The sequence below is a fragment of the Sinohyriopsis cumingii genome, chromosome 11, assembly GCF_028554795.1.
Source record: "Sinohyriopsis cumingii isolate HCF-2022 chromosome 11, ASM2855479v2, whole genome shotgun sequence".
Classification (NCBI taxonomy): Eukaryota; Metazoa; Mollusca; class Bivalvia; order Unionida; family Unionidae; genus Sinohyriopsis; species Sinohyriopsis cumingii.
In genome coordinates this window covers 109,030,210-109,039,285 of record NC_142971.1, presented here as the reverse complement: position 1 = coordinate 109,039,285, position 9,076 = coordinate 109,030,210, and the positions used below count along the sequence as shown (strand labels likewise).

General features: G+C 33.5%; 1 long non-coding RNA gene across 1 annotated transcript; it reads right to left on the bottom strand.

Annotated features, from left to right (window-relative positions):
- Positions 1-4,158: 4,158 nt before the first annotated feature.
- Positions 4,159-8,654, bottom strand: LOC149789268 (uncharacterized). The gene is made up of 3 exons (XR_016424477.1): positions 8,176-8,654; positions 6,730-6,782; positions 4,159-4,596 (listed from the first exon to the last, which is right to left on the bottom strand). It is a non-coding gene; the product is annotated as an uncharacterized LOC149789268 (long non-coding RNA).
- Between the last annotated feature and the right edge of the window lie 422 nt (positions 8,655-9,076).

Here is a 9,076-nt window from a genome sequence, read left to right as displayed (position 1 = left end):
TGGTTACTTATTCCTTACTGAATCGGGAATAAGGAATAAGTAACCAACTTGATTTCGCTGACAAATTGTCAGTTATATTATATATATGCTGTGGAATAAACATGTATATGTGGAAACAAATATTGTCCTCCTTCATTTACAAAACTCCAACATTACAATTGATAGTTCTGACCTGTCAATCAAATTGGGCACAGTGACCAATAAAAAACAGGCATCGATTTAACTGCGTAGCTACGCGATGCTATCCGCAAAATTTGCTCACAAACATAGACCACGCTCGGTTCCTTTCTCATTATATTACAGAGTGATTTGAAACATTAAGCAGAAAATCACGGAAAATTTATCCGAAAAATGGTTCGCCGTTGTGCTTCGAGAACATGCGACGCAGACTGTTGTTAATATTTACGAATGTTCCCAAACTGAACACCAGCATGGAAAAAAATCTGCATTGGAAGTGATACATCATTTATAATCTTATTTCATATATAAATACTCACAACTTTTTTAAAATAATGATATGATTTGTTGAGCTTGTGAAAAATGTTGAATACAATTGTATGATAATTGTTTGCTTATCTTCGAAGCGTATATCATATTTGAATAATAATTTACATGCAATATGTGTATATGTGTTCATTTTTGCCTTTTTGTTACCTTGGTTTAAAAAATCAAATTGAAATATTGGAATCCTGCATCATGCTTCTACAGTGCTGATTTTATTGAAATTTTCAAACTTCAGCATTGTCAACTTGACAAAACACCACCCAGTACTTTAAAAATTGGATTTTTACATCAATTACTTCAAAATATTACATTTAATTTTTTTGAATAAAAAATTTATAACAGAAGGTTTTTAACAAAATAGTTTTACTTTATGAAGAGGTGAAACTGTACTAAAATATTTCTTATGTCTTTATTAGGCTTGAAACTACAAATAACAGGAAGCTATGTCCTGACATTTATTTAAATCTGTCTGATGAGAATAAAACTCTCTTACAAATTACTGATTTTATAACGCCTGCAAAATGTTATGACATCAATGAAATAACATGAAACTAGTCATACTAATTGGGGAACAAAGGTAAAAGCGGATGCAAATATATCCCCTGTTAACGTGACTGTAGTGTCTTATTTCCATGTGTCATTATTATTTCCTTCTTTTTTAAAGGGTTAAGAAAAAAATCGTTTTACATGGATCTGGTACAATTTATATTTACTAGTTTATCAATGATACCCTTACAAAATGATTGATCCGTCCAACTGATGAAACATGTTCACGCGGCACAAAGAATGTAAAATATTCCCTTCAATCACTCAGGCAACTTTGTATAAATTGTTTATTTATTTAATGTAATTTTAATACTTCTTTTCCTAAATATAATTAAATTATTAATTCTAGTTTTAAAAAGCACTTGTTTTTCTAATAAGATAATTATATGTGTAAGATATAAATTTAATTAGTAAAACACATAACAAAATTTTATTTTAATTGACAAAAAAATGAAACCATATTAGAAATTCAGATAATTAATAAGCATGCATAATTTTGCAAGCACCGAAAGATTTTGCTATTCTGTCCTCTTCTAGCAAAATGTCTTCAAGTTTGTAATAGATCGAAAGTAAGGTGCTGCAACTTTGACCTGATTTTCGCCATCGAGGTAAGGACAGTAATGGCGGCTATAAGTGGAAGCTAGTAAAGTGGGCTCTGAAGATTTTGGCGGTTATAAGTGGTTATTTTTATAGTGAAATGGTTCATATTTGTTGGCTGTAAGATGGATGGCAGAGATGCCTCTCTCTCTCTTTAATTTTTTACCTCAGATGTATTTTGTCCCAAAGCGTGACCTGATGGGACCTATAGTAGCAGCACATCAGGCTACCTTCTTGGGTTGTTTAGCAGCTTAATGTGGTCTCTCAGAATGGTTTTGCAGGAGGGAAATTTGTACTACAACGTGCATCCAAACATATCTATATCCTAACTCTAGCCTGTATCTTTGACAAGAATTCTAAGCTTCTTAATGCACATAAAGTGGTTGAAGATTGGGCCTTATATGGAGTAATGGGATACAACGCCTTACCCCTTAAACCTGTTCTCCTTGTGTATTGTGATAAGGTGATGTATTGAAGTAAAATATGTCTCATATGTATTACTTACCCCAGTCATATTATGGGTAGACCATCCCAGCCTGTTCACACACAGTTGGATTAAAACTGGATAGAGTTTGTGCATCTACTCCATTAGTTACAGACGCATGGACAGGACTTAACGCTAATTCTTCTATTCAAAGGAGGATTGATCTTGTCTGACTTGGGCAGATGACTTGTTAATTTTGTGTCTAAAAACAAGCATAGGAGGTTTGGATTTGCAAGGAAATGATTGTGCTTCAAATGTATGTTTAAAGTAAATATTACTTCAGAAATTGGCTTCTGATTGCAGATGAATATTGCAATAATGATCGCTTCTATCTGTGCAAATACAAGCACAGTCCGTTGAATCCATTGTTAATAGTGTCTTTCATAAAGTACACATCATGATGTAACATATCATCCATACATGATCTTCCTGGAAAAGTTATTTTACATTAAAAAAAATCTTTGTAGGAATCTCCTCTAAAATCATATTGCTGGAATGATAATGCAATTTAAAAAGAAAAAGGGCACATTACTCTTCTTGTGCCTCCTTACAGAAAATATGTTCTTCCATTTGTTAAACTGATCAGAAAAAAAGCGTAGGAAATCAATTGAAACATATACTACACATAATTGCTATCAGAATGCACATACAGTGTATACGTATAGTTTCATATTGAGACAAACAGCTAAAACCATTTCAATTGGACCACACACTGCCTTTTCTACTTAGAAACTTTTTAAAAAATTACTCACACAGCTCTGAAATATTAGCAGCCATTACAAAGGTACCAGTATTATCCTATTTGCAAAATAGTATTAATTAGTGGAAGATAATTCATAAATTTCCCAAATTTTAAACTGATTAGAAATATCAATTAAGATGCAAAATAATCTACAAAGTAATCCTAATTAAGTAACAAAGTCAGGGTGAATTTTGTCAGTAAAGGGGAAATTCCTGAATGTTGGTAATATGGCATGGGCCATTTTGTTTTCTTTCAGCATGTGGACCTCCAGCTAATGAAGTTCTTGAGAAAATGAGTCAGAATTCTCCACTGTCCTTATTGTCACTTCAGGGTCCAGAGTATATATTAGAGGAGCGTTTTGATGCCTGTATCATCTACTGTGAAAATGATGAGATTGGCGTGTATGAATTCAAGGACCATTTAGAAAAATTAGATCTCGGTAATGGAAGACATCCCAAAATTTGTCTTTACACAGAAGAGAAGGTATGGGGTCCAGCAAAGTTGACAGATAAAATAGGATTTTTTTTTTTTTTTGTTTATCTCTCCAAGAGTTATCCATGTGAATATACTGATTTCATCCGAGATGAAGTCATAATGGCTACAAAGAAAAACTGCAAAGTGCAACCTGTTCTTTCAGAAAAAGATTGTCCAATCCCTCATGGACTTTATAATACTTCAAGTACTGACTGGTATAAGCGAGATTCAAGATCATATAAAGATAATATAGTTGCTGTTTTTGACCCAATCATATTAGAGATATTGAGAAGGGAGAAACAGGGAATTAAAAGCGTCCTTTCTAAATTGCAATAAAGCAGATGTTTCGGACAATCACCAAACATTATGGTCAATTGTGCATTCAGACATTCAGACGATTATGGTCAACAGTTTACTGTTAGCATTAGATATGTTTCTGCACATGTTCTTAAATTCAAAGACCTTACTTTTTTGGAATAAAATTTTGATATAGACATTTTGTGTGATCAGTACTAAATGGCCTATTATAAACATTTTGATAGAACATTTATCCCTTACAATCCAACTCCCACAGTGTAAAGCGGGGAGAATTGTCCCTGGTGGGTGTCCCGCCAAATTTTTGGTTTTCATTATCTAGGGGTTGACCGCCCTCGATGTTATTGCCCAGTTCGAGTAAATATAAATATAAGTGGTGAAACTTATATGTGAAATAGATAGAGATCTGAGCAGGTATATAGAACAAACCAACACGAGCCCCTGTACATGTAAACAAACAATTTAATCAATTACATAAAAAAACACTGTGAAAATTCATTACATCAGGAATATACTCTGCTTTTAGAAATTTAAACTTTCACCGAAATACAGAGAAAACGCAAATAGATTTAAACAAAATAGCCGATCTGTTTACTGATAGATTTAGTTCATCATAGGATCGAGTGAACAATCGAAGTCAACGTCTTGTATGATTGCATAACCTGTTCATCCTCAGTTGTTCTGCTGCCACTGTAGCTGTTCAGACGCTTGGATCTCAGGATGATACTTTCCACCATCCGTCTCAGGATACTCTCAGAATACGTTTCAGAAATTAATACGTCGCAGGATTGCGTCACAGGATTATTCGTCTCACTGCACTTCTCTCTATACTTCTCAGTATACGTCTCAGAATAACATCACATCATACGTCCCAGAATTATATGTCTCAGGATAATATGTCTCAGGATTATACGTCTCAGGAGCTATTTTCTCCCTTTTAAATAAATATAAGTAGAGACAACCTAAATTTCCCGTTATTTATGAAACAGTTAATTCTTCATTATTCTCCCTCGTCATCAGATTTTACTATCAGTGCTAGACAGATGCTAAGGCTATCAATCGACTCCACATGTTCTATAATGACCCTAGTTAGTCAAATGGCTAATTCGTTACGCCTTGACCTTACACATTAACACATACACGAGGCCTGGGGTTCCGAGCCAGCCTCAATTTACACAGCGAATAAATAGGATACATCACATCAATTACTAAATCATTTCAGTCAGTACACACTTATTCTTAATCATACGTGAAATCATCTAAATTCGGCGAATTCACACGGATTCTCATAATCATATTAACTAATGTAATGTATTAAATTCTCAGAACATAATTCTTATGCAAACAAGACGACATATTCAAACAATTCGTCAAACTTATCTAAAGAAGATTAATGTACGACTTCTTATGCATAAACTCAATACAGTTGTACTTCATAAAGCAAATTATTACACGAATGTAGAAAAAAGATTCATGCAAATACAAGTAAATAACTTCAGCAAAGCATTATTTATGGCATCAACAAATTACATGGAATTGTCACACTACCTTTGCTTTCAACGTTCCTCCCTCTAATCGGCAAATTATTTCGTCGGTTCCTTTTGACAATAGTCCCCTTTTGGACATCAGTTCTTTTACGAGGAATTTCTTGCAAATCCCCAGAGCCTATTCTGATTTCTCTCGCAGAAAAGCTTAGACTGATTAAAATTTCCGATGTGGCAATTTTTAAAACCTAGAACATTTTGTGTGGGAAACACGCTCCTTATTTAACGTAACCAATCAGAATCAAATATCTCTGCCACCTTTTTCCAGAGGCACCAAAGTCAGGGTCAGCTTGACCTGGTAGTTTGAGTAACAGAGTTTCTGCGATTCCTCAGTTGTGACAACTTTACCATGAAAATGAAGTTCTCCGTGTCCCTAATAGTCTATCTGGCTGCTGTATAAACAAATGCTTAATTAGGAACAAAATTCTCCCTCTAAAGGACATTACCATACACGGTAGTATGGCGATATGATACGCGCCTGTCTCCATAAATCTAATTAATGGTTCTCTGGTCTCAATTAATGTATTCTTGTTAGATCGCCATAAAATTTGCCCCTTCACACACAGTATGCCCCTTATAGTATTGTCAATGAATTCATGAAAGGTCAGTTATTCGAGGTTTCGGCTTAAACTCATTTTTTAATTTTCCATCCCTGAAAACCCTTTATTTGTTGTTATTATAAACTTCTACTGGATCATTTATGAATAATTGCATTAAAAATTTTGATGCTTGCAAGGTTTGATAAAGATGTTACCTGCCTTTCATGTATGCAGCAGTGACATATCACTTATAAGAACAAAGAACTCACTAATGTAGAGAATATTGTTCATGGAATTTGCAATACTTTATGAAATGAACAGTGAACAGTTGGAAATATATATGGTCAGTATCTTATCAAGAGAGATTGAGGGATAAAGGAAAATGAATCATAACAAATAATGGAAAAATTTTTGTAAAAATATTGTGCATTCAGTCATCAAACTTTCATCATATTTTGACTACATTGACAGAAATTCATCAGATCCCCATTTTTGTGAACATTATTCATTGAAACTTGAACTTGGTTGGAATACATTATTCTGGAGAAATATATTTTTTATCTATCACATGATGTTCTACAAAAACCATCAACAATGAACATTTTAAAGATTTACTCCAGAATTTACCTTTGATTGGTTAATAAATTTTGTTCTGGTATTACTAGATTTTTGTGCTTATTTTTTTTTGTAGAACCAGTGATATTTTATAATTAAATACCCAATTTTTGAAGTTTTGACCTGGCCTTATTGATATATACCACAGGTATAAAAAGGTGGCCTCTGCAGGTGACTTTTATTGCATTTTAGGGAAGAAGCTGTGTGAATTTAATTTTGGTTTCTAAGGATGTAGACAAATTTATATTTTGTGTCCTCAAGTTTCATGGTATACTGATAAAATGAATTTTACAGTCTGTTTTGAATTTGTATTTACAGCATACCTTGCATACAGTTGTCAAAAGTTTGTATGTGCCATAACTTTTTTACCTTTGATCTTCATCTTATTTCTCATCTTCATGTTATCTTGTGTATGTAAAAATCTGAAATTAAATGAAAGTCATCATATTATGAAAATAATAACAATTCAAATTTTTGATGTGTCAGTATGTTTGCCGTTTCTATTTGTTTCTTGATTTTCTTTGAATGCAGATTATCTTCATTAAATACAGACAAAAGTAAGGATGTTCTGCACCCAGTGAAGCTACATGAAACTATATGTATTTAGTTTAATTCTCAGTACAAGAATAGACTTTGTCATACTCATATATTTTACCATGAAAATAATTATGCCATGGTTAGGAAGACAAAGAGACTAGATGAAATTGATTAATTTCCAGATATATTCAAACCAGATACATTGATGTCTCATGTAAGAAATATTCGCATAATAAAGTACAAGCTTTTTAAAGAAAATTGTAGTGTTTTTTAAATTGTCGTACAGTAATCAATTGATGTGTTTTTGAATAATGAAGGTGCTTTTAAATATTTCATATTTGTAGATCAATAGATAAATGAAGAAATATTTTGTATGTAAATATAAAATGTGATGTTTCAAGCATGCAAGTTAGAGATTTTCTGTAATCTATTATACAGATTTTAGGATCAGTTTGCCAGTAAACACTTAACTCATTAACCCCTGGAGGTTTTTGTCATTTTAGTCTGAGATGTGAGGAGAAAACACATTTTGGGGGCTATTTCTGAATACATCCTAATACATTTTACTCGCACATGAGCAGAATGGTAAAAGTTGGATTTCTTTTTTTTGTGGGTGTTTGTTTGCACATTTTCGTATAAATACCACTCTTTATTCCAAATGCCCACCTTATCCTACTTTTTGCAAAGGTTCACCTATTTGTGTGCAGTTCAGACCAGTCTGCCTTAGATCTGAGGCCAAAAAGTCTAAAATCCAGACACAAAATCGGATTCTGACCACAGGCAAATTTTGGGTGGGAAAAAAAAACGGTCCAAAAAATTAAGTTTTTCCCTCTGTATTTTGTAGTGCAACTAGAACATCAATATTATTTGGTATCAGTGTAGAGCTACATCTGTCTACCTTTCTATAATACCACCCACTTTAGTGTCTCATACACGACCTTGATGCTACAGAGCTCAGCAGTAGGTTACTACCTCCTGCCACGTAAACACGACGCCAGGGATTAATGAGTTAATCAACAGAGTTTTCAAAAAATACTTAAGTAAAAAATTATCAATTAAATCAATTTATGAGCAAACAAGAATTGTAGAAAGATATTGCCTTTTGACAGTATAACACATAATAACTAGAAGAAAAAACTTGTAATCTCTAAAATTCTATAATTAAGTTCATTCATAATTCTTCTTTCATTATTTAAAATACATCTATGGCAATATTAGAATAAAGGTTCTGTAAGTTTTGAGTTTTATTGACAAAAATTTCTTCTTAATATAGCTTACCCAATCATAACACCTTAGAAGTACTACCACTACCATGCAAATCCAGCCCTTGTAGGCTAAAATGTTTAGCTATGGAAGGTAAAGGTGTGGCATTCAGACAGAGTGGTCTCCCATTAATATAGGAATTGGTGCCAAATCCTGTGAAACACATTACTGCTTCCACTCATGCAGAGTAGCATGCTGTCTCATGAGAAGTGTCACAAACCAAATAAATTGTTCAGGGTATTCAACTATAGAGCAAGTTGAAAGAGTTTCTCATCTCACAGATGTATACTTCATTTATATTTCCAACTATTTCTTGCTCTCTTCCATCTGAGATGAAGTTTTTTGTCTATTGTGGAATTATAGCATTGTCGTAAATGTATTGGCACTCACTGAATTCAGCAATGTACTTGACTTTACTGCATAGCATCCAACTAGGTATGTTTAAACACTGTTGTGCACATGTCTGTAAAGTCTACTTATGTTTAGGCACATGCAGTAAGTTTTCTATGACAGTTCAATGTCAAGGTATCCACTTCAGAACTATAAAGCTGTGCTTGAATAATTTTACCTGTATAGGCCATCACTTGGGCCCTTGCATTACAGGTAATTTTTGAAGACATAGTGTAGTAGCTCTGTACCAGTCATGGCCTGAGTTCATAAACCAGGATGCATGTTTGGCTACACCTGTATACATATTGTCTGCTCTATTTGTATTTACAGAGTCTAGTATATGGCAGGACTAAATGCAAACAGTGTAAAGAGCTGAAGGAAATGACTGATCCCCATAATACATGAATAGTATGTGTGGGTTGCCATTGGGGAGTACATGTCAAATATGTACTCTAAGGATGTAGAGTCAGTAGGATTCAGTACTGGGTGCAGAAGATAAACAGAAAAGGAAAGCAGAAAATGTACT